Below are 25,841 nucleotides of genomic sequence, written 5' to 3'. Positions count from 1 at the left end.
GAAGCTCTGGACCTCATGTGGGTTTTGGAATGGACACCCTCATCCCCTGTGGTTGCTTCTGGTTAAGTAGCGGGAGAAATGCCCCTGCTTCTTCCTTTCCCTGCAGGCGGACAGCTGGAGCCGCGGGTTAGGGGCCATCCCACCTGCGGAGGTCCTCAGCCCGCTCAGGTCCAACTCGGAGCCTCGGTTCTTGCAAGACTTCGTTCCTCAGGTCTCCTACGGTCTCAGAGGCCCATTTCCAACCAAGTCAGGTTGCAGTCGTCAAGATGCTTTGGTTTTTGTCCCCATCCTCTCACCACTGGGTCGTCCTCCACTGCGCTGGGCTGGAAAGCTGGGAACCTGGGATCTCCGCGGGAGAGGTGGGGTAGGGAGGCGGGAGGAGGAGGGGGCTGACCCCACGCACGCGAGGCGGGATGGGGCGTGGGTTGAGCAAGGAGTCGTAATTATCTTTTTCTTAAAAAAATGTTTTGATTGAGAAAGCTTCACACACATACAGTCCATCCCTAGTATACAATCAGTGGCGCACAATATCATCATATAGTTGTGTATTCTTCGTGAGTATTCTTAGGACATTTGCATCACCCCAGAAAAAGAAATAAAAAGGAAAAAGAAAAAACTCATACATACCATACCCCTTACCCCTCCCGCTCGTTGACTACTAGTATTTCAATCTACCCGATTTATTTTACCCCTTATCCCCCTATTATTTATTTTTTATTCTTATTTATTTATGTATTTTACTCATCTGTCCCTACCTTGGATAAAAAGAGCATCAGAGGGCTCTGGGGTAGGCTGAGACCGGAGGGTCCTTCGCTCAATCCCAGAGCGGATCCGAGCAGCAGGAGTCGCGCTGCGGCCGCGAAGGCAGGGCAAGGCTGTCGAGGAGGCCGCTTCCTGATCCCGGTCACTGCTCGCAGCCGTCCGAGCCTCGCGCGCTCTCTGCCGGGCCCGACGCCTCCCCCAGCGCCGCACGCAGACCCCAGACCCACGCGCCATGGAGAAGACGGAGCTCATCCAGAAGGCGAAGCTGGCCGAGCAGGCCGAGCGCTACGACGACATGGCCACCTGCATGAAGGCCGTGACTGAGCAGGGGGCCGAGCTGTCCAACGAGGAGCGCAATCTGCTCTCGGTGGCCTACAAGAACGTGGTCGGGGGCCGCGGGGCCGCCTGGAGGGTCATCTCCAGCATCGAGCAGAAGACTGACACCTCCGACAAGAAGTTGCAGCTGATTAAGGACTATCGGGAGAAAGTGGAGTCGGAACTGAGATCCATCTGCACCGCGGTCCTGGAATTGTTGGATATGTATTTAATAGCCAATGCAACTAATCCAGAAAGTAAGGTTTTCTATCTGAAAATGAAGGGAGATTACTTCCGATACCTTGCTGAAGTGGCATGTGGTGATGCTCGAAAACAAACGATAGATAATTCCCAAGGAGCTTACCAAGAAGCATTTGATATAAGCAAGAAAGAGATGCAACCCACACACCCAATCCGCCTGGGGCTGGCTCTTAACTTTTCTGTATTTTACTATGAGATCCTTAATAACCCAGAGCTTGCCTGCACACTGGCTAAAACGGCTTTTGATGAGGCTATTGCAGAACTTGATACACTGAATGAAGACTCATACAAAGACAGCACCCTCATCATGCAGTTGCTTAGAGACAGCCTAACATTATGGACATCAGACAGTGCAGGAGAAGAATGTGATGCAGCAGAAGGGGCAGAAGACTAAATGCATACAGGGTGTCATCCATCTTCCCCTCGAGAAACCTTTTTACACATCTCCATTCCTTATTCCACTTGGATTTCGTGTAGCAGAGAAACCCATTCATGTGTATGGAATCAACTGTTTATAGTCTTTTCACACTGCAGCTTTGGGAAAACTCCATTCCTTGATTTGTGTTTGTCTTGGCCTTCCTGGTGTGCAGTACTGCTGTAGAAAAGTATTAATAGCTTCATTTCATATAAACATAAGTAACTTCCAGACCCTTATGTAGAGGACTGAAATGTATCTGGTATTTAAGTAATCTGAACCAGTTCTGCAAGTGACTGTGTTTTGTATTACTGTGAAGATATAAAAATGTAGTTAATTACAATTAAAGAGTATTCTACATAACTTCTTAATTTCTACATTCTCTCCCTTACTTTTCTTCAGAGATTTCCTTTCAATAAGCAACTTTTCCAATTCTTAATGTATTCCTATTCCTTTTTAGTAGGAATCCAGAAGTATTAGATTGAATGGAAAAGCATTTGACATTTCTGGGCTGTGGGGGTCACAAATTGAAATACTTCCTACATAATATAGTATGGAGGTGGTATATCTGTGACACCAGGGAGTTTCCTTATTCACTCTTCATATGCTGCTGTTTAAGTTGATAACTTCCCTTCCCAATAAAAATTCACTTAGAATCCTGCCTTTGTAGTTCTGGTATTTACTTTACTATATAATAGAAGTAGCATGTTGCTGCCAGAATACAAGCATTGCTTTTGGCAAATTAAAGTGCATGTCATTTCTTGATACACTAGAAAGGGGATATAAATTAAAGTACGTAAGTCCAAGTCTAAAACTTCAGTACTTTTCCATGCAGATTTGTGCACATGTGAGAGGGGATCCACTTTGTCTAGTGATTGTTGTTTAGAGAGTTGGACCACTATTGTGTGTTGCTAATCATTGACTGTAGTCCCAAAAGAGCCTTGTGAAATACGTTATGCCGTATGTAACAGCAGAGTAACACAAAATAAAATTACATTTTATAAACCAAAAAAAAAAAAAAAGAGCATCAGACACAAGGTTTTCATAATCTCACAGTCACGTTGTAATAGCTGTATAATCATACAATCATCTTCAAGAATCAAGGCTGCTGGAACACAGTTCAACAGTTTCAGGTGGTAAGATGACTTTCCCCCTTTATTTCAATATCCACAGCGCCCCACCGTGAAATATTCAGCTGCAGCTAAGAGCCCTCGCTCCTGAAAGCCGAAGTTGGTTGCTGAGTGAAGTACCTGTTCACATTAAGTTCTGGGTTAGCATTTGCGCTCTCTGCATGTCATTTATGTGTATCCTGGAATCTGCAGTGAGATGAATAAGCTGTGCATTTTGTGTTGCAAAGACTTGTATTTCCTTATCCATAATTTAGGAAAAATTCAGAGGTTTAAATATCAATTACCATGTTTTTGAGGTATAACTGTCTCTTCTCTTTGGAAACATCAAATTCATATAAATGAAACCGAGGAGGACATAAAAGGGGTAAATTTGGGCCCTGCAATTTAAAATGTAAGCTGCTGTAAGACAGCAAATGCTTAACTACTTTATAGTTGAGGATTTTAAATTTGCTGAATTGGCTAGCATGTTGAGGGGTTGCTGTAGCAGGTAAACTCAAATCCAAGTGATATAATCTAATAAACGTTTATTTCTTGAAAAAAAGAAAAAGATAATTACATGCGCAGACATCAGCAAAAAATTACAAGCTATACTAAGAAACAAGAAGATAGGGCTCAGCCAAGGGAACAAATTAAAACTTCGGTGGAGACAGAATTTGGAATAACTAATCAAAGAAGTTCAAACGAATCTCCTAAATCAATTTAAGGAAATAAAGGAAAATATGGATATAGCACTAAAGGATATTAAGCAGACATGTGAGAAAAAAAAAAGAACTCATGTGAGCATAAAGAAGAATCCAAAACTATAAAAAGAAACATAAAAAATAATCAGAAGAATGGATAGAGAAAAGAATAGAAAAAATTGAGCAGTGTCTCAGGGATTTGAATAACAGCATGAAACGTGCAAAAATATGCATCATAGGTGTCCAATAAGGAGAAGAGAAGGGAAAGGGGGCAGAAAGAATATTTGAGGAAATAATTTTCCAACTCATGAAAGAAACAAATATACATGTCCAAGAAGCACAACATACTCCAAACAGAATAAATTCTACTAGACCACCTCCAAGACACATTTTAGTCAGAATGTCAAATGCCAAAGATAAAGAGAGAATTCTGAAAGCAGCAGGAGAAAAGCAGCTTGTCACATACAAGGGATCCTCAAAAGACTAAGTTCCGACTTTTCATAGAAACCATGGAGGCAGGAAGGCCATGATATGATATATTTAAGGTACTGAAAGAGAAAAACTGCCAGCCCAGAATTCTTTATCTGGCCAAATTGTCCTTCAGAAATAAGGGAGGATTTAAAATATTCACAGATAAACAGAAACCGAGGAAAATCGTTGACAAAAGACCTTCCCTACAAGAATTACTAGAAGGAGTTCTGCAGGTTGGAAAGATGAGAGAGAGTGGCTTGGAATAGTGCAAAGAAATGAAAATCTTCGGTTAGGGTAACTAAATGGTAAATGCAAAACCCATTAGTACTGGATCCTCAATATACAATTCTACTCTTTACTTCCTGTAAGAGTCAGAAAACAATTGAACAAGGAAAAGGCGTATTTACTGATAATGGACATTCAAAATATAGAGATAAAGTGGGATAAAGAACAACATAAAGAGGGGAAACAGAGGGATATGGGATCAGAGAGAACAGACATGCTGTTGAAGCTAAGTTGGTCTCTTTCCAAATTAATAGGTTTTGGGTATGTTGTGTAATATAACCCCCCAGGTAATCATATAGAAAGTATTAAAAATATACAGAAACAGAAATAAGAAAGGGGTCAGTCATATACAGCACAGAAAGTCAACTATACAGAAAAGGATGTTGCAACAAAGGAAAGTAAAAACAGGAAAAAAAAGATAAAACAAAAAAAGTAAGCACTGCTTTTTTGGTAATAACACTGAATGATAACGGATTAAACTCCCAAATCAAGACACATGTTGACAGAATGGATAAAAAACCGAGCTCCAACTATATGAGGTTTACAGGTGACACCTTAGGCCCCAAAACACAAATAAATTGAAAGTGAAAAGATGGAAAAAGATATTCCATGCAAATAGTAACCAAAAAAAGAGCCATACTAATATGTGACAAAATAAGTCAAAACCTGTTATAAGAGACAAAGAAGGAAACTATAATTAAAAGGGCAATCTACCAAGAGGAAATAACAATCATAAATATGTATACACCTAACAATGGTGGCCCAAAATACGTGAGGCAAACATGCAAACCGAAGCTTTAGACACCTCTACAGATTAGTTGGAAACTTCAATACACCACTTATCAATAGATAGAACATCTGGACAGAAGATCAATAAGGAAACAGAGACTTGAAAAATATGATAAATGAACTAGGCCTAACAGACACAGACAGAGCATTGCACCCCAAAATAGCAGGATCTCCATTCTTCTCAAATGCACATAGATCATTCTCCAGGACAGTTTGGATAACAAAACAAGTCTCAATAAATTAAAAAAGATTGAAACTATATAAAGCATCTTTACTGGCTAAATTGGAATGAAGCTGGAAATCAATAACAGGCAGAGAATTGGAAAATCCACAAATATATGGAAGTTAAATAACACACTTTTAATCAATGGGTCAGAGAACAAATTGCAAGGGAGATTTCACTCTCAAGTGTTATTTAGCACTATTTTAGAATTTCATTACACACTGATATTGCTGTGCAGTTATCCGTTTAAAATTGACTTCTAATTTTATCATATTGTGCTCTGAGAACAACTGTCAGAATGATGTTGATTCTTTGGAATCTTTTGAGGCTTCCCCTGGTCCTCATACAGGATTACATTTTGCAACTGTTCCATGCCTCACAGAACAAGGTGTGTTTCTCTTTTTATCAGGCGTAAGAGTCTACATATATTTATTAATTACAGCTTATTAATTGTGTTATTTAAATTGTCACTATTTTTACTTGCTTTTTTGCCTGACATCTAGATATCTATTCATTTCCAAGTGCGTGTGATAAAATTTCGTATCCAATTGTTGATTTTTCTATTTCTTTCCATGGTTTTATCAGTAGTTGCTTTATATCTTTTGAAGTTACGTTGTAAGAAGGATATGCTCAACATTGCTACATTTTCTTGACTATATTTCTTTTTGCCAGAATACACACCTTCTTTTTAGAAGTTTTTCCTATTAGTATCTATCTTGTCTAATATTGAAATTGCTACTCTGGCATTGTTTTGGTTGATATTTGCCTAGTAGATCTTTATTTTCCTTGTTTTTTCCCCACGTTTTTATTATGATATATAATACCTATTCAGAAAAAAAACACATAAAACATAAGTGTACAATTTGTTAATTGTTTTAAAGCTAACATTTGTGTGATCACCACTCGGGCAAAAAAACACAACTTTTCTAGCATCCCAGAAGCCCATGAAATGTTTATTCCCTATCCTAAATAATTTTCCTGATTTCTGTGTTAATCACTCTCTCACTTTGACTTATGGTTTTGCATGCATAGGTGTACATCTGTGCTAGTTTGAAAGGATGTATGTCCCCTAGAAAAGCCATGTTTTAATCAAAATCCCATTTCGTAAAGGCAAAATAATCCCTATTCAATACTGTAGGTTTGAATCTGTAATTAGATCATCTCCCTGGATATGTAACCCAGTCAAGAGTGGTTGTTAAACTGGATTAGGGGAGATGTGTCTCCACCCATTTAGGTGGGTCTTGATTGGTTTACTGGAGTCCTATAAAAGAGGAAACATTTTGGAGACTGCAAGATCTCTGAAAGAGCAGAGAATGACATTGCCACGAGAAGCAGAGTCTACCAGCCAGTGAACTTTGGAGATGAAGAAAGAAAATGCCTCCCAGGGAGCTTCATGAAACAGGAAGCCAGGAAAGAAAGCTAGCAGATGATGCCATGTTCATCATGTGCCCTTCCAGATGAGAGAGGAACCCTGACTGTGTTCACCATGTGCCTTCTCACTTGAGAGAGAAACCCTGAACGTCATCGGCCTTCTTGAACCAAGGTATATTTCCCTGGATGCCTTAGATTGGACATTTCTATAGGCTTGTTTTAATTGGGACATTTTCTCAGCCTTAGAACTGTAAACTAGTGTTCTAGTTTGCTAGCTGCCAGAATGCAATATACCAGAAACGGAATGGCTTTTTAAAAAGGAGAATTTAATGAGTTGCTAGTTTACAGTTCTAAGGTCAAGAAAATGTCCCAATTAAAACAAGTCTATAGAAATGTCCAATCTAAGGCATCCAGGGAAAGATACCTTGGTTCAAGAAGGCTGTTGACGTTCAGGGTTTCTCTCTCAAGTGAGAAGGCACATGCTGAACACAGTCAGGGTTCCTCTCTCATCTGGAAGGGCACATGGCGAACATGGCATCATCTGCTAGCTTTCTCTCCTGGCTTCCTGTTTCATGAAGCTCCCCGGAAGGCGTTTTCCTTCTTCATCTCCAAAGGCCACTGGCTCATGGGCTCTCTACTTCTCATGGCTATATCATGCTTCTCTGGCTTTCTCTGAATCTCCTTCATTCTCCAAAATGTTTCCTTTTTTATAGGACTCCAGAAACTTCTCAAGACCCACCCATGTGGGTGGAGACATGTGGTCACCTAATCCAGTTTAACAACCACTCTTGATTAAATACATCTCCAGGGAGATGCTCTGATTACAGTTTCAAACCTACAGTATTGAATAGGGATTATTCTGCCTTTACGAAACGGGATTTAGATTAAAACATGGCTTTTCTAGGGGACATACATTCTTTTAAACCAGCACAAACTATATAGTTATACAACCGTGTTCAAGAATCAAGGTTACTGGAACATAGTTCAACAGTTTCATGTACTTCCTTTCATCCACTCCAAAACACCATAAACTAAATTTATGCCTAAATCTATATTAGGCATAAGAATAATCTCCAGGATAACTTCTCGACTCTGTTTGAAATTTTTCAGCCACTGAAACTTTATTTTGTCCTTCCTCCTTTTGGTCAAAAGGTTTTCTCAATCCCATGATGCTAGGTCCTGGCTCATCCCAGAAGTCGTGTCCCATGTTGCCAGGGAGATTTATGCCCTGGGAGTCATGTCCCATGTAGGGGCGGGGGAAGGGCAGTTAGTTCATCTGCCAAGTTGGCTAAGAGAGAGAGAGGACATATCTGAGCAACAAAAGAGGTTCTCTAAGTTTTTGTGGAATATGAAATAACCTTGGACATCTCTTAGTACTATCATGCCCTGTGATTAAAGCCAATGGAACACAACAACACCCCAATCTGGGCGGGGCTACCAATGGTCCAGAAACTTCAAGAATGAAGGTTTGGGTGGTCCCACCAGGCCAGAGCCATGGCCAGCTGAAGTTCTCACCATGGGTAAAGGGAACATGAAATAGGTAGTATTAGGAGGTAGTGATAAATATGAACAATGACCATTTGACCAGTTACAGAAATAAAGACTGTAATAACGTTTCCTCCTTATTTTTTATGAGTATGTTTGTATTTGTACATAAAACAAATATCTTTGTTTTCTTCTCTATCTTATTCCCTTATCATATGACATAAGTTGTAGTGCTATAGGATATCAAATGTAAGAGTGAATATTACCCAAGGACTTGCACCCTATTCTGGAGAGATTTATTGCATTCCTGGACCTAAACAGGATAGTTGAATATTGAATATTGTTAGGTGAAAAAGATGTCTGTTTTTTTTCATTTGGAGATAAATTATGGTTTAAGGTGATGTGTATTGCTGTCAAATTGACGAGGGTAGACTGCGATGGTTAGGCTTATGTGTTAAGTTGGACAGGTAACAGTTCCCAGTTATTCAGACAAGGAAGCACTGCCTAGCCATACTGTGAGGAAATTTTGTGGACTTAAATCATCAGTAAGTTGGCTGCATCTAAGATTGATTACATCTACAATCAACAGAGAGTTTCTTCAGCAATGAGAGACATTTAATCCAATCAGTCAAAGGCTTTAAAAGTTGAAGTGATGATGACTTCAGCAATCAGAAGAGAGAGTTTTTATCTCTACTTCAGCCAATCAGACTCCCTGGGGAATTCATTAAAAATCATCATCAGCGTCCCCAGCTTGCAGCCTGCTCTATGGAATTTGGACTCATGCATCCCCACGGTTACATGATGTCATTTTGTAAAATCCCATATTTAAGATATCTCCTTTTGTTTGGTTTCCCTGGAGAAGCCTGATTAATACAGAGGGTAAATCTGACCCTGTTATCCTTTCATTGCTTGATACAGAAGTATTGCTGTTAACTTTCACGGCCAAAATATTCTAAAAAATTTTAATCTTCCTCCATAATTAATAAATGTATTTAACTGTTCACAGGATTAATAGAATCTTTCAAATTTCTGTATTATATTCATTTAATCCTTGTTGCCCAATATGTTCTATTATTTGTTTGCTCTTAATTATGAGAAAAAATATGTATCTTTATCACATTTTGCAGCCAAATGTGAATAGCCAGGACACCTCTATAAGGAGGTAACTTATTTACAATGTTAGTTTATGGGGCCATCAAGATTTATAGGAAGCAAAAGGAAAATAACAAAATTTTGACCACATAGATATATAATAAATGTTACATTGTATCACCAAAAAAAATAAAAATAACAGAAGAGGTTATCTGGGGGTGACTCTTAGGCTGAGTTATCCTTTGCAGGAATAAATTTCATAGGGGCAAACCCCAAGATCGAGGGCTAAGCCAATTGAATTGGTTATCCCCATTGAGTTTTTTTCATCTGGATAGGTCACATACCATACAGTTCACCCATTTAAAGTATACAATTCAATGGTTTTTAGTATACTTACAGTGTTAGACACCCATCACCACAGGCAATTTTAGAACATTTTCATCACCTCAAAAAGAAACACTGGGTGGTGCAATGGTGGCTCAGTGGCTCAGCGGCAGATTTTTTGCATGCTGTGCTGGAGACCTGGGTTCGATTCCTAGTGCCTGCACATAAAAAAAAAAAACCTGTACCATTTTGCTATCACTCCCCTGTTCACCTATGTTCCCCTTCCTAGCCCTAAGCAACCACTAATCTACTTTCTGTCTGTTTACCCTATTTTGAACTTTCTTATGAATGGAATAATTTAAATATGTGGCCTTTAGTGTCTGGCTTCTTTCACTTAGCACAATGTTGTCAAGATTCAACCATGTTGTAACATATATCAGCACTCTTTTCTTTTCACAGATTAATGATAGTCATTGTATAGATATGTCCCATTTTGTTTATCCATTCATCCATTGATAGACATTTGGGTTGTGTCAATTTTTTTACTATTATAAATAGTGCTACTATAAAGATTCATGCACAAATTTTTGTCTGGACACATTTTTACTTCTCTTGGGTATCTAGAAAATATACCGCTGAGTCATATATTTGTATAATCACCTAATGGGTCATACCTGGCCCATAAGTCACCTTTTTTTAAAAATATGGTAATATATATACAACATAACTTACTTATTTTAAACACATTCAAGCATACAACTCAAGGACATTACATCAAAAATATTGTGCACCATCCATTGCTAAAACTTTTTCATTACACCAAACAGAAACTCTGTACCCATCAAGCATTAACTCCCCATTTCCTGCCCCAGCACCACCACTCCTGGTAACCTGTAATCTCTTTCCCTTCTCTATGAATTTGCATATTCTAATTATTTCTTATAAGTGAAATCATACAATAGCTCTACTTTTGTGTATGGCTTATTTCACTCAACATGTTGTCTTCAGATTCACCCATATGGTAAGTGTATCGAACCTCCTTTTTAGGGCTGAGTAATATTCCATTGTATGGTGTGTGTGTGGGTGTGTGTGTGTGTGTGTTTGAGAGAGAAAGAGAGACTGAAAGTGTTGTCACAGTTTTCTGGTGAGTATGTCCCCCTGCTCGCCTCTGGGTCTCTGGTCTCTTTGGAGAACTTCCAATCTCTTTCAAAATGAGCGTGTACCCCTGTTATCATTAGAAGAGAGGGGGAAACTACTGATGTAGTGACTCTTTTTAAACTTTGAACTCTTTTAAAGAAAACCACATTTTAAACAAAATGTTTGATATTTGGTTATAAACAGAGAGTCAGCTGTTTAAATTTTATAGCCTGTATGCTTAGCTTCTTCCTAGGAGAGGCCCCATCCTAGAAAACTGTGCCTTAGCCCCCCCACCCCTTCAGCCTTTCAAAGTGCAGCCTGCTGAGGCTGACCCCCGGGATGTGGAAAGAAGTTTCTTTTCCAGTTGATTTCTATAGGATGATTGAGAAATGCTATGGCTGCCCAGGGTGCCTCGTCCTCGGTTCTCTCCATGCTTATTGCTTTATGTTCCATGAATCTAGATAATATTTTACTTAGAGCATTTCAGACCATCCATGTTCAGAAAAACAGAAAATCATCAGGGCTTTTAAGACAACACTACAAAACTTTATGCATATACATTTAAATGCTAAAAAAAAAAGAAGAAGAAAAGTGTAATAAAGTTGGTGGATTGGGGACTAGGCACTAATGTATATAAGAGGCTCACACAAAGTTTAATGAGTGTTAAGAGTTTGAACTGTGGGTCTCTTTCCTACAGAGAAAAATGTGGACTCATTTATAGATTGGAATTAAATTCAAACCCCAAATCCAGTCTTTTCCCATTAGTTGAGTTGCTTGAGAATTCACAGTTAGGAAGTGTGGTAGTTAAGTTCAGGTGTCAGCTTGGCCAGGAGAAGGTGCCTAGTTCTGTTGCTGTGGACATGAGCCAGTGGCATATGAACCTCATCTGTTGCTGATTACATGGGGAGTCAGTTAGGAGGTGTGCCTGCTGCAATAAATGATGTTTGATTGAATTGGTTGGTGCTTAAATGAGAGAGCTCAACGTAGCACAGCCCAAGCAGCTCAGCATACCTCATCTCAGCACTCTCAGCTCAAACCAGGCCTTTGGAGATGCAGAAAGGAATCACCCCGGGGAAAGTTGTTGGAACCCAGAGGCCAGCAGAGATTGCCCTGTGCCTTCCCACACAGTTTTTTAAGAAAAAAACTCAGCTGAAAGTTAGCTGCCTTTCCACTGAAGAACTATATGTTAACTAAATAAATCCCCTTTTATCAAAAGCCAATTCATCTCTGGCGTGTTGCATTCTGGCGGCTAGCAAACTAGAACAGGAAGGCAGTAACTGAGAAGAATAAAAATCAAGTTTCCTAGTAGTTAGTCATTTTCCTTTTGAGAAAACTTTTATTGATCACATAAAAGAGGGAAACAACTCCTTTAAAACAAAGCACACTGCCTGGGCTTTGTGTTTTAGGAGCTCAAGCCTGGGACAGTGATGTGCTGTCCTTGTATCATTCCAGTGCTCCTCTGGATCTACAGAAAATTCCTGGAGCCAAACATGAGCCTCCTGATTTCCCCTTTTCTTAGCCGTATATGGCCTAAAAAGGCTTAAAAAATCCAATGATAAAAATAAAGGCAAAATTGACTATAAAGGTGGAGATGTAAATGGTGACCAACAAAAGAGCCAACTGAAACCTCTGATATAAAGGATTAAAGTGGTTTTCCCAGTGGATTTTATCATTTCAAAAATGAATTTGATAATTGTTACTGTCATCCTTATAATTTCTCTCAGGCCAGAATTCAGGATTGACAGTTTAGAAACTTACCTGATTCTAATCTGGAAATGCATAGCATTTATATTTCACATGTATTTAGTTATATTTAAATGACCTCATTCCTGCTTTTTTCCCTGAAGTAGCTTTTATTTCTCTTATTGCCATTTTAATAATATGAGTAAATAGAAGGTTTGTGCCAGTAGATGTCTTTATTTCTAAATTAGTATTTAAAAAATCTTGGGCTTCGAACATTCATTCACGTGGATATGACTACTTTTTCCTCTAACTTCTTTGGGCACTGCTAACTCAAATGGAGTACAATTTTACTGTGAAACACCGCAGTGAAATGAAGGAAGAGTTTAGGGGCTGATAATGATTTGAAACACAAAGGAAAAATTGCTTTTCAACAGAATGTAGTTTTATCTATAAAAGTGGTAGTTACTGTTTTGTTGTTTTGAGGAAAGATAGGAGAGACAAGGAAAATAGAAGAAACTTCTCTGAGAAGTAAAACATCTTTTACATAAATATCCAATGTATATTATAAAAATTGAATCTTTGATGCATTCCTTCTATTTCCATTACGTATTAAATATTCAGTTAAAAAAAAAAAAGATAAGCAGATTTTGTTTCTCTGATTGCCCAGAATGGACTGAGTCTGAAATTGCTGCCAAGTAGCATCTTTAGCTATAAACTAAATATATCGTCCTTTTTCTTTTTACAAACTGTCTTCTAATTGAAGTGCACACATTCCTGACTGTGATGCAGATATGACTTTTAAATATGTGGGAGAAGAAACTTTTTAAGTAACCTTTCTAAAAATATGTTTGCAGTAGAGGGAGTAAGTTTGGTTGAATCAATCAGTTAGAATGTTACCTTGCAAATAATGGAATTTCAGATGTTTCTTCCTTCTTCCTTTTTTGCCAAGAAACAGTCAATTTCTGTTTGTTTTACGTGGCATAAGGGGAATGCAATGTATGCTTAAGATCTTGGAGTTTGGCATCTAGCATTCCACAATTTGAATCCTGGCTCCACAGCCACTTATTGACCATGTCTTCAAATCAATTACTTAACCTCTGGATTTGTTTTCTGCAGCTGGTATAACAAATTTCTTACACATTCAGTGGCTTAAAGCAACAGAAATTTATTCTCTCACAGAGCTGGAGGCAGAAGTCCTAAATTAGTAATACACTGGGTCAAAACCAAGGCATTGGCAGAGCTACCATCCCTCTGGAGGTTCTAAAGGAAGATCCTTCCAGTCCTCTTCTGGGTTCTGGTCACTGCCAGCATTCCCTGGCTTGTGGCTGCATCACTTCAATCTCTACTTCTGTAGTCGCATTGCCTTCTCTGCTTCTATGTGTGTTGTCAAATCTCCCTCTGCCGCCCTCTTACTCTTAGAATATGTAATTACATTTAGGGCCCATCCAGATAAACCAGGAAAACCTCCCCTTCTCAGGATCATCCATTTAATCATATCTGCAAAGAACTTGTTTCTATATAAGGTAACATTTCCAGGTTCCAGAGATAAGGACCTGATATCTTTGGGGAGCTGTTTTTCAGCTTGCCACCTCTCTGAGTTTCCTTATTTGTGGATTTAGGACAATAAGGGTTCCTACTTTATAGGACTATTGTGAGGACTGAGCGGGATGAAGTGTTTAATACAGTTCTTGATGCATAGCAAAAGCTGAGAAAATACCAGGTGCTCGAAATAAGCCAGATACAAAAGGACAGATACTGTGTGACTTCTCTTACATGAAGTACTCAGAATAAGCAATTCCTAGAAACAGTGGTTACCAGGATGGGGGAAGAAGAGAATAGAGAGTTATTGCAGAATGAATATGCATTTTGCTTTGTGATGATGAAAATAGTCTAGAAATAGATAATGGTGAAAGTTACATAGCATTGTCAATGTACTTAATAGCAGAGAACTGCCCACTTAAAAATGGTTAAAATGTTTTTTTTATAGTGACTATATTACCACAATCAAGAATAAATTTTAAAAAAAGAACAACTCAGCTGCTATCATCACCATTATTCATCCTCACCATCATTATCATCATCATCTATTTAAATTCTTCCTCTCTCTGGAAAGGAAGATTTAAAAATTCAGCAAGTAGAGAATGCTGGGAAATTAGAACCTGAAGAAACTTTAGGATTCATCTCTCTGCTTTAGTTCATATATGAAAAAAAAATGAGACCTAAAAACATTAACTAACTTCCACAGTTTAGGACTGTAACAGACTCAGTATGTCATAATATTTTAGAAATTATGTCTCTGTAAACTGTAGGTAGGGAAATGCAAAGGAAAGGCGGGAGAGAAGAGAAAGAGAAGGAGGGAGAGAGAAGTAAATATGCAGTGAGGCTCAGTCTCCTGACTGGACGAATTAATTCTTATGCCTATGAGAGGTGTACTTCACACCCACATACTCATTTAATTCTCACAGTATGAGCAGGGAGGTAGGTGTGGCTTTCAACCCCATTTTAGAGATGAGGAAATTGAGGTCTTTGGAGGTTATGCAACTTCCTCCTGGGCCAGAATTAGAATCCAAATAGTCCTATTGTCTTGGGGTTTGTTCTTACGAAACTTATTCCCCGCAAAGGATGGACTAAGCCTTCTTAAAATCAGGCCTATGAGTCACCCCCAGAGAACCTCTTTTGTTGCTCAGATGTGGCCTCTCTCTCTCAGCCACCACGCAAGCAAACTCACTGCCCCCACCCCGTCTACGTGGGACATGACTTCCAGGGGTGTAAACGTCCCTGGCAATGTGGGACAGAAATCCTAGAATGAGTTGGGACTCAGCATCAAGGGATTAAAAAAACCTTCTTGACGGAAATGGAAAAGAGAGAAATGAGACAAAATAGCGTCAGTGGCTGAGAGATTTCAAACAGAGTTGAGAGGTAATCCTGGAGGTTATTTTTATGCATTATATAGATGTCCCCTTTTTAGTTTAAGGTGTATTAGAGAGGCTAGAGGGAAGTGCCTGAAACTGTAGAGCCCTGTTCCAGTAGCCATGTTTCTTGAAGATGATTATATAATGATAGAGCTTCGCAGTGTGACTGTGTGATTGTGAAAACCTTGTGTCTGATGCTCCTTTTATCTATAGTATGGATGAGTAAAAAAATATGGATTAAAAATAAATAAATATTAGGGGGAACAAATGTTAAAATACATTGAGTAGATTGAAATACTAGTGATCGATGAACAGGAGTGGTAAGGGATATAGAAAAAAATAGGGGAAACAAAGGTTAAAGTATATTGGGTAGATGGAAATACTAGTGGTCAATGAGAGGGAGGGTTAAAAGGAATGTTATGTATGAGTTTTTCCTTTTTTCTTTTTATTTCTTTTTCTGGAGTGATGCAAATGTTCTAAGAAATGATTATGGTGATGAATATACAACTATGTGATGATATTGTGAGTCACTGATTATACGCTAAGAATGGAATGTTCATATGTTAAGAATGTTTGTGTTTGTATGTTGCTTTGTTTTGTCAATGAAAATGTGTTAAAAAAAATTTACCATGAACCTATACTTGACTTGATTATGCTGATCAAGATAATGATGCTAACTTAAGAATAGTAAAAACCTTTCTAACTTTTGATTGCTATAATCTATGTATCCAATTAAGACTAAGTATATTATTTGTCTTTTTATATGATCAAATCAAGATACATTGTTTATAAAATATAATCAAAGCAATGACTATAAATCTATAATTAGTGCCTAATATATTACTTTATCTTAAAAATCAACCAACTTTTCTTGCATAATAATCACGGCATATGCCTTTTAGATTTTTGTATTCATGAAAGGATTATCATACTTTTTATCCAAACTTTTTGGTCAAATGATCTGTTTGGAGGGCAAAATTCTAATCTTGAAAAAATGACATTGACAGCTATTGTGATATATAAGTAGTATGGTATGAAAGGAAAAGAGGGCTTGAATAGTCAATTCTATTCTCTTCTATATTTTATCAAATGACAATAAATTTGGTTAAATATATATATTTGTCCTTATATATATATATATAAGTCCGATTGTAAAGCCCTCCTTCCCGGCAGATGCTTTCTCTTGGCATGAATTATAGAATCATCTGAAGTGCCTGTGCTCTAAACAGGAGTACCGTGAAGTGCAGTTTCCTTGGAGGCGCTTCTGACAGCGGGAGCCCTGGGGGGAGGGGTGCCTTCCTCCAGTCGGGGATTTGGGGGATGGTCGGGGTGACTGGCCAGCTGGCATCAAGGGGCATTGTGCTCCCAGCCTCCATTTTGTCTAGAATGTCCCCCTGATTCTGTCCCAGGCTGGTGGAAGGGATCCCTGCTGGCCGCTGGACTCCTGGAGCTGGGGGGAGGTCCTGTCAGGCCCGCACTCCTGCCCCGCTGTGCCAGGACCATCTGTCACTGGCACAGGAGTTCCCATAAACAACAATTCCGTTTCTTTAAACGCAGCTTTAAGACCGAAGTTAACGGGTACGAGGTTGTTCTTAATCAGTAAAAATAAAATAAAATAAAATATTTAAAAAGCCTGTTAAGGGAAAATAACGCACAAAACGCAGTTCAGAAGAGAGGAAACTATGCAGGGAGGACTCTTTTTCTGGCTGAAATGGCAGCGCCCCACTCAAATGCAGGGGAAGCGGCAAGGTGCCCTGATTACTGGGCCCGCCGCGTTGGCAACGAGCCAGCAGCTGATTCAAACGAAATCTCGCATTAATTGTTGGGAATTAAGAGAACACCAAATTAAAATTTCCTGTTCTTTTAGTTCTTACTAAAACATCGATGTTTGATTCTTGATTCATGACTTTTGCATTGATTGTTTCGTGTTTATTGTGTGAGCCTTAAGGTCCTGGCGATCTCATTGATTATGCTTGCTTGCTTGATTGATTGGGCAAATTTGCAGTGTGACATATAGACCACTTGTTAAACTGATATTCATTGAGATCTAATTGAACATTGGAGGAAAAGAGGCGGGGGTAAGACATACACTGATTTTGCTCCTGTCTTTAGGGACTTTAGAAACATGCAATCCAGGCAGAAGTTTTTTTTTCCTTGGCAAAGCTGTCACTTTGGAAAACTAGAAACTTATTTCAAAGGTGTCACCTTTGCTCTTTACTCAAGATGTTTTTGAAATTATTTTTCTAGAAATGTGTTCACATCCTGCAGTAATATTTTTCAACTTTCCTAGCCAGTATCAGAAATTTGCTTTATGAATTAATTTGATTTTTTTTCATGGGCAGGCACCGGGAATCCAACCTGGCTCTCTGGCATGGCAGGCAAGAATTCTGCCACTGAGCCACCATCACACCGCCCTGAATTAATTTGATTTTTGAAAACTACACAGAAGCCATTTGGATCCAAATAGTCTCAGAGAGCTATGTTTTCTGAGACCTTATATATGCTTTTATTTTCTAAAAAAAAATCTTTATTAGAATAACCCAAACTTCTTTTAGCAATGTACTCCCCCATTTCCAATTTGTTCCTACCAATTTCATTGATGAAGAATTCAGACAGTTGAACCTATCAGAATTAGTGGTAAAATATAAATAAAGAGCTATTGAATGCAGGCCTGAGGAAATTGCCAGTGGATTAGGTGCATGAGTTTTGAAATATCTATTTTGGCTGTTTTTCTTTTCCTTCCTTCTGGATTCTGGGTAGGTGACGTCAGACCTCAGCATGCTAGAGGTTTGTTTTGTTCATCAGTTTCCTGAGTAAACAGTTCTAAAGCATCCTCTAATTTTGATTTCCTGATTCCAAATAACCTCAGCATTTGGTATCACTGTACATTAATATTAATGAGCTAAACCAAATTGCATCCTGCTTGTTAAAGGACTCAGTAGAAAAGCTGGAACATTCACTGATTTGTCTCAAGCTTTGTATCAAATGATGTTCATACATTCTGTCCACACATACTTATATAAAATAGACATCCACTTATTAATATTTATAAGGATCTTCTATTGAAAAAACATATTTGCTACCCTTAACTGTGTAGTCTGCTAGGTCAAAAATATAAGCAGTTCCTATTTTTAAACGTGCAACATGATCCAAGACTTCAGTACATCTGTTGACTGACCTTGGTTCAAATGACCAGAAAATAATTCCATCTGTGTGCATGGATTGTCCTGCCCAGGACCGTAGACTTGATTCTTCCAGAAACAAACAAACAAAAAGGGCTCTTCCTACATTTCTGTTGGTGCAAATGGTGGCGGGCAGCAATATTAGATGAATTTGGATTCTGGGTGGGAAAGGGATTCCGTCAGTCAGTCACCCAATGTCTGGCCCAGATACGGTGACCTTTCATAGTGCAAGCCGTGGGTCCTAGTAAAACCAGGTCATGGTGGGGATTATAGTCCACCATCTGCTGCCCACTCAGCTCCCTGTGCTCAGCCCAGCTGCTGGGGAGCTGCCCCTGTCCCCTCTGACCCAGCTGCTGACCCAGCCTGCAGAGGATTACTGGCAGGATCACAGTTGGGATGACTTTGAACAAATACATATATATATAGCTTTAATTATGAAACAATTTTTTTAACAGGCAGTAAAGTACAGGGAATAACGTGTACCCACCGCCCAACTCTATCACTTCTTTCTATCCCTGTGCCATTTTTTTTTTCAAAATTTGCTGATAAAAAAAAGCAGAGAGAGTTCAGATGCTTGGTGACAGATAGAAGCTCAGAGAGACCACTGGAACCATGAACAGAAAGCAAGGAAACCTAAGCGGGGCCAGCAGACGTTGCATGTGCCTTCCCATGTGGCAGAGAAACCTCAGACATGATTGACCTTTCTTGACCCAGAAATGGAATGGCTTTTAAAAAGGGAATTTATTATTTTACAAGTTTACAGTTCTAAGGAAGTGGAAATGTCCAAATTAAGGCACCAACAAGAGGCTACCTTCACTCAGAAAGGCTGATGCCGTCTGGATTACCTCTGTCAGCATGAGGCTGGCGTCTGCTGGTCCATGTTCCCAGTTCATTGCTTCCAACTTCTGATGTCAGTAATTTCTTCTCTAAGCATCTGTGGGCCCTCACTCACAATTCTGGGACACAACTCTGGGTTTGGGTTTGCTTGGCATCTCATGGAAAGGCACATGGCAATGTCTCTTGGACTCTGTGTCTAGGCATCTTCTTTCTCTGTGGGCACTCCAAACATCTCCAAATACCTACGTCTCTGAAGTAACTATTATCCAAGTGTCTGCATCTGCTCTGAGCTTTCTCCAAAATGTTTCCCCTTTTCATGGACTCAAGCAAACTAATCAAGACTCACCTGGAATGGAGGGAGTTGGAATTCCATCTAATCAAAAGGTCACATCCACAAATGGGTTTGTCACATATCTGTGAAGATCATCTAATCAAAAGTTTCCACCCTACAGTGTTGAATCAGGATTAAAATAAAGGGCTGCCCCACAAGATTGGATCACAATTAAAACATGGCTTTTTGTGGGTACATAACAGCTTCAGACTGGCACATTGTGTTAGAGTGCTTTTCTCATCTTCCACTTGCCTGGTTGCTAACAAAGTTTCCAAAGTGCTTGCATCATTTCACCCCTCTCATCACTTGTTACTGTCAAACTCATTTCTGACAATCTCATGGACATGGCATAGTATCTCATTTCCAGTGAGTTGTGTCTTTTCATACCTTTCCTCTGTGAATATTCATATCTTTTGCACATTTATTTTTCTATTAGGTTGTCTGTATTTAAGTTCCTGAAAAATAAACTGAATAAGTAAAACTTGTGTAAAGTCTTAGATAGAGCCTTGAGTTTTCTCTAGGGTTTTCAGGAATACTGTTGGTTGGGGCTTGGCATATCATGGTAATTTGTAATAGCTGGTGAAGCTTGCATAAGAGTAACCTCCAGAATGACCTCTCAACTCTATTTGAAATCTCTTAGCCACCAAAACCTTATTTTGTTAATTTCTTTCCCCTCTTTTGGTCAAGCAGGCATTCTTGATCCCATGATGCTAGGGCCAGGCTTGTCCCTGGGAGTCATGTCCCATGTTGCCAGGGAGACTTACATCCCTGAAAGTCATGTCCCACATAGAGGGGATGTTAATAAGTTTCTTTGCTGAGTTTGGCTTAGAGAGAGGCCACATCTGAACAACAAAATAGGTTCTCTGGGGGGTAACTCTTAGGTGTATTTTTAAGTATGCTTAGCATTCCATTAGAAATAAATTTCATAAGGGTCAACCTCAAGATCGAGGGCTAGTTTATCGAATTGGGGGTCTAAAGGACTTGAGAGAATATAAGGAATTTCCCAGGTGGGAAAGTTTACTGATTCCATATTATTTCCCCAGTCTCTCAAGGGACTTTGCAAATGCTTTTTTATTATCTGCTCACAACAGTCTGGACTGTATCATGGTATTACATTAAGCTATACAGAATCGTCAGATCTCATTCTCTATTCTAGGCTCCACGTATTTAGGTTGTTTAAATAAACTGGCCAGATGGGTTAAGTTAAATAGTGTGTGTGCCAGGTTGAAGCTATAATGTACTCAGAAAAAAAAAAGCTATGCCCTTTAATCCTCATTCAGTATTGCTGGGTGGGATCTTTTTGATTGTTTCCATGGAGATGTGATCTACCCAATTGTGGGTGGTTAACTTTTGATTAGATGGTTTCCATGTGTCTCCACTCATTCAAGGTGGGTTTGCTTATTGGAGTCTTTTAAGAGGGAACTATGGTAGTTAGATTCAGTTGTCAACTTGGCCAGGTGAATGTGCCTAGTTCTGTTGCTGTGGACATGAGCCAATGGTATGTGAACCTCATCTGTTGCTCATTACATCTGTAGTCAGCTAAGAGGCATGCCTCCTGCAATGAATGATGTTTGAGTTAATTGGCTGGTGTTTAAATGAGAGAGCTCAACGTAGCATAGCCCAAGCAGCTCAGCATACATCATTTTAGCACTCGTAGCTCAGCACTCACAGCTCAGCCCAGGCCTTTGGAGATGCAGAAAGGAATCACCCTGGGGAAAGTTGTTGGAACCCAGAGGCCTGGAGAGAAGGCCAGCAGAGATCACCCTGTGCCTTCCTGCATAAGAAAGAACCTCAGCTGAAAGTTAGCAGCCTTTTCTCCAAGAACTATTTGTTAACTAAATAAATCCCCTTTTATTGAAAGCTAATCTATCTCTGGTGTGTGCATTTCAGCAGCTAGCAAACTAGAAAAGGAGCCATTTTGGAAAAATCTTGAGAGCCACTACAACCAACAGAGCCCACAGAGCCAGGGACCTTTGGGGCAGAAAGAAAACGCCCCTGGAGAAGCCTTATGAAATGAGTAAACAAAGCTAGCAGACATTGCATGTGCCCTCCCAGCTGAGAGAGAAACCTTGAACTTCATCAGCCCTTTCTTTGGAGGTAATGTATCTTTCTCTGGACTCCTTAATTTGGACATCTTCATGGCCTTAGAACTACAGACTTGTAACTTAATAAATTCCTTTCTTAAAAGCTGTTCTGTTTCTGTATATTGCAATTCTGGCACCTTCAACAAACTAAAACAGTGCTACAGAAAATTTAGATTTTGGACGGAATAAACATCTCTTCTTTGGTCTCACACAGAAGCTGAAGTTTTAAAATACATACAATATCATCCTTTACACTGTATTCTTATTTACTTTAGTCCCAACCAAATCAGCTTCACTCATCTCTAATGGAAGCCTAATCTGTTTTTCATCTTCTTTAACAGTTGCTGTATGGAGTGATGCTGCCTTTTGGGGTTCTAGAACACCAGCTCTGAGTCTTAGGTGTCATACAGGTACCTATCAATCAAAGGAACTACCAAGTTATACATAAGGGGCACAGTATCTCAGAATTTAGAAATAACACTTAAACCACAGGAATTACTCTAAGAGTAAACCATGTGATTACTCTAAGAGCTGACAATCTGGGTCCTCATTTACTTATAAGCATTTTCTAAATGGCACTGTACAATATTTGTCCCTTTGTTTCTGGCTTATTTTGCTCAACATAATATCCTCAAGCTTCATTACTCTGCATTTTTTGTTGAGATATATTTACATACAGTATATTCTTTCTAAAGTATACAATCAACATCTCACAGTATCCTCACTTTCTTGTACACTGATCCTCACTCTCAATTATAGGCAATTTTTATTGCTCCAAAGACAAAAATAACAGATATACACAGCCACACATAAAGGAAAACCCCAAACACCCCAGATCCCTTATCCTCCCCCCACACACAACTATTTACCTCTAGTATTGGTGTGATACTAGTAAGGTATTTCTGTTCATTATAGTCCATAGTATACAACAGGAAATTTTTCTTATATGCCACTCTATTATTAAGTCTTTGTATAAGTGCCATACATTTAAAGTAGTCCATGCAAGAACTTATTTATATTTGTAGTGTTAATCAGGTGACATTCATGACTTTAGACAACACCTTTCAATCATATTCACCTTCAATAAGCACTATTACTTATAATCCCAATAATAAACTACAATCACCTTTATCCATGCCCAAACATTTAATGTCAACCTCCTTAATAAATCTGCACATGTTAGGTAACTATTCCCCCTCCTCTAACTTCTGTTCAATTCTGTGTCCCCTATATTCTACACTTTAAGACTCTGAGTTTAGACAATAGTTCAAGGCCAAAATGGAGGGGCTTCCCTGTAACTATTTTTTGGAGCTTTGAGAAAGATGTTTCTTCCAGTTCTTGCTGGTTTTTCAAAATTTCTGTGGGAAGATGGATCCCTGAGCCTTCTCACTTGGCCATCTTGATTGAGGTGGGCAGAAGCATTATTTTTTGTTGTTGTTCTTGTTTTTTAGTCGAATTCATCTGTCTTTTGTTTATGATTAACACTTTCCGTCTCTTGTTAAGATATCTTACTTTCTTCTTATTTGTCCTTTTTGACACCCTTTTCTTACCACCAACACCACTCTCTTTAAAAAAAAACTTTATCGTGGTAACATATATATAGCACAAAATTTTCCATTTTAACCACTAATGTGCACAATTGTGCTATACTAATTAAATTCACAATACGGTGCTATCAACACCATTACCAAAACTTTTCATCATCCAAATAGAAACTCTGTACCCATCAAGCAATAACTTCCCATTATTTCCACACACACCCCCACCAGTCCCTGGTAACTTGAAATGCACTCTCTGTCTTTATATATTTGCTTATTCCAGAGCTTTCATATAAGTGGAATTATATATTTGTCCTTTTGCATCTGGCTTATTTCCCTCAAGTACATTCATGTTGTAGCATGAATCAGAACTTCATTCCTTTATATATAGCTGAAAAATTTCCATTGCAGATATATATACCACGTTTTGCTTATCCATTTACTGCTTGGTGGACAACTGGGTTGTTTCCAACTTTGGGGTGTTATGAATAATGCTGTTTTAAACACTGATGTGCAAGTATCTGTTCTCATCCCTAGTCACAATTTAAGAAATTTTTCTCTACCTCCAGATCATAAAGTAGTCTATACTTTCTACTTTTATGATTAAAGCCTTGGTTTCTGATTTAGGTTTTTAATTGACCTGAATTTATTTATGTTTTTTTTTTTTGGTATGGTGTGAGATAAGTATCAAATTTTTATCATATAGTTAATTTTTCTAGCACCATTAATTGTTTATACTTTCTCCACTGATATGTGATGCCAGAACTGCCATATGTTACATTCCCATACGTGTGTGGGTCTGTTGCTGGGTTCTATTCTGTCCCAGTCTTACATTTGTATATTCTTTTGCCGAAATAATAGAGTTTTAATCAGTATGGTGGATAAGTGCCTGCACCTTATTCTTCAAAATTGCCTTTGATATTCTTGGATTTGTTCTATCATATGATTTTTTTAATGGACCTGAAATAAGTTTATCATTTGAATTTTACAATCATCTTGTCAAATTTCATGAAAACCCCTGAAATTGCATAGAGTTTATAGGTTAATTTGGGAAGAACTGACAACTTTATAATATTTTCTTCTGGATCTGCCCCCCCCCCCCCCCAATACCTCGCTATTTGTTTAGGTCTTCTTTAATGCATTTTAATAAAATTGCATACTTTTTTTTCATACAAGAATTGCTCATCTTTTGTTCAATCTATCCTTAGAAATTTTACAGTTTTTATTAAAATCACTTTTTCTAACTGCCTATTCCTAGCGAAAGGGAACACATTAGGTTTTTAATTTGATCCTGTATCCAGAAACCTTAATATTTCTAGTAGTATGGCTGTGTATACCACATTAGCAGATCTTCTGATGTTGTTATCTCCTTGCATTCAAGGATAGCCCTACCAGCCATGGCTGAATTCAATTTTCTAGTTCTTTATTTACAATTTTTAAGAGTTACTTTTGTACAACCATGGGGAGGCAAGAGCCCAAAATCTGTAGAGCAGCCTGCGAGGCTGGCAACTCTGATGAAGGTCCTTGGAAACTCAACAGGAATGGCTGGCTGTTGAGGAAAAAGTAAAAAGTCTTTCTTCTCCCTTGAAAGCCTTCAGCTGATTGGGTTAAATCCAATTGTTAGACCATAGTGAGACAGGTTAGTTTTACCCTAGTGATGATGTGTTGTTGCCACAGTAATACTGCTCAGTACAAGAGGAGGATGACAGTGGGTTATCGTAAACTCAATCAGGTGGTGACCCCAGTTGCAGCTGCTATCCCAGATGTGGTATCATTGCTTGAGCAAATCAACACATCCCCTGGAACCTGGTATGCAGCTATTCATGTGGCAAATGCTTTTTCCTCAATAGCTGTTAGTAAGGACCACCAGAAACAGTTTGTTTTCAGCTGGCAAGGCCAGCAGTATACCTTCACTGCCCTACTCCAGGGGGTATATCAACTTTCCAGCCCTATGTCGTAACCTTGTCCACAGGGACCTTGATCATTTTTCCCTCCCTCAAGACGTCACACTGGTCCATTATATTGATGTTGATTGGACTTAGTGAGCAAGAAGTAGCAACTACTCTGGAATTACTGGCAAGGCATTTGTATGTCAGGGGATAGGAGATAAATCCAACAAAAATACAGGGGCTTTCCATCTCAATAAAATTCCTAGGTGTCCAGTGGTATGTCAAGATATCCTTTCTAAGGTTAAGGATAAGCTGTTGCATCTGGCCCCTCCCTTGACAAAAACAGAGGCCCAATGCCTAGTTGTCCTCTTTGGATTTTGGAGAGAATATGTTCCTTATTTGGGTATGCTACTCTGACCCATATACCGAGTGACCAGAAAAGCTGCTAATTTTGAGTGGATACCAGAACAAGAGGAGGCCCTGAAACTGGTCCAGGCTATTGTGCAAGCTGCTCTGCCAATTGGGCCATATGATCCAGCAGATCCAATGGTGCTAGAAGTATCAGTGGCAAATAGAGATGCTGTCCAGAGCCTCTGGCAGGCCCCTTTAGAAGAATCACAATGCAGACCCTTAGGATTTTGGAGT

General features: G+C 39.0%; 1 long non-coding RNA gene and 1 pseudogene across 1 annotated transcript in view; one reads left to right on the top strand and one right to left on the bottom strand.

Annotated features, from left to right (window-relative positions):
- The window catches only part of LOC143674945 (uncharacterized), a 38,261-nt gene that overhangs the window by 7,470 nt on the left and 4,950 nt on the right, over positions 1-25,841 (bottom strand). Inside the window, exon 2 of the long non-coding RNA XR_013171292.1 lies at positions 9,677-9,821. This is a non-coding gene — a long non-coding RNA (uncharacterized LOC143674945). The remainder of the gene's footprint in view (positions 1-9,676; positions 9,822-25,841) is intronic.
- On the top strand, positions 840-2,765 carry LOC143664635 (14-3-3 protein theta pseudogene; annotated as a pseudogene).

The sequence above is a fragment of the Tamandua tetradactyla genome, chromosome 2 (genome assembly GCF_023851605.1).
Source record: "Tamandua tetradactyla isolate mTamTet1 chromosome 2, mTamTet1.pri, whole genome shotgun sequence".
Taxonomy (NCBI): domain Eukaryota; kingdom Metazoa; phylum Chordata; class Mammalia; order Pilosa; family Myrmecophagidae; genus Tamandua; species Tamandua tetradactyla.
This window is presented reverse-complemented; position numbering and strand designations above follow the sequence as displayed.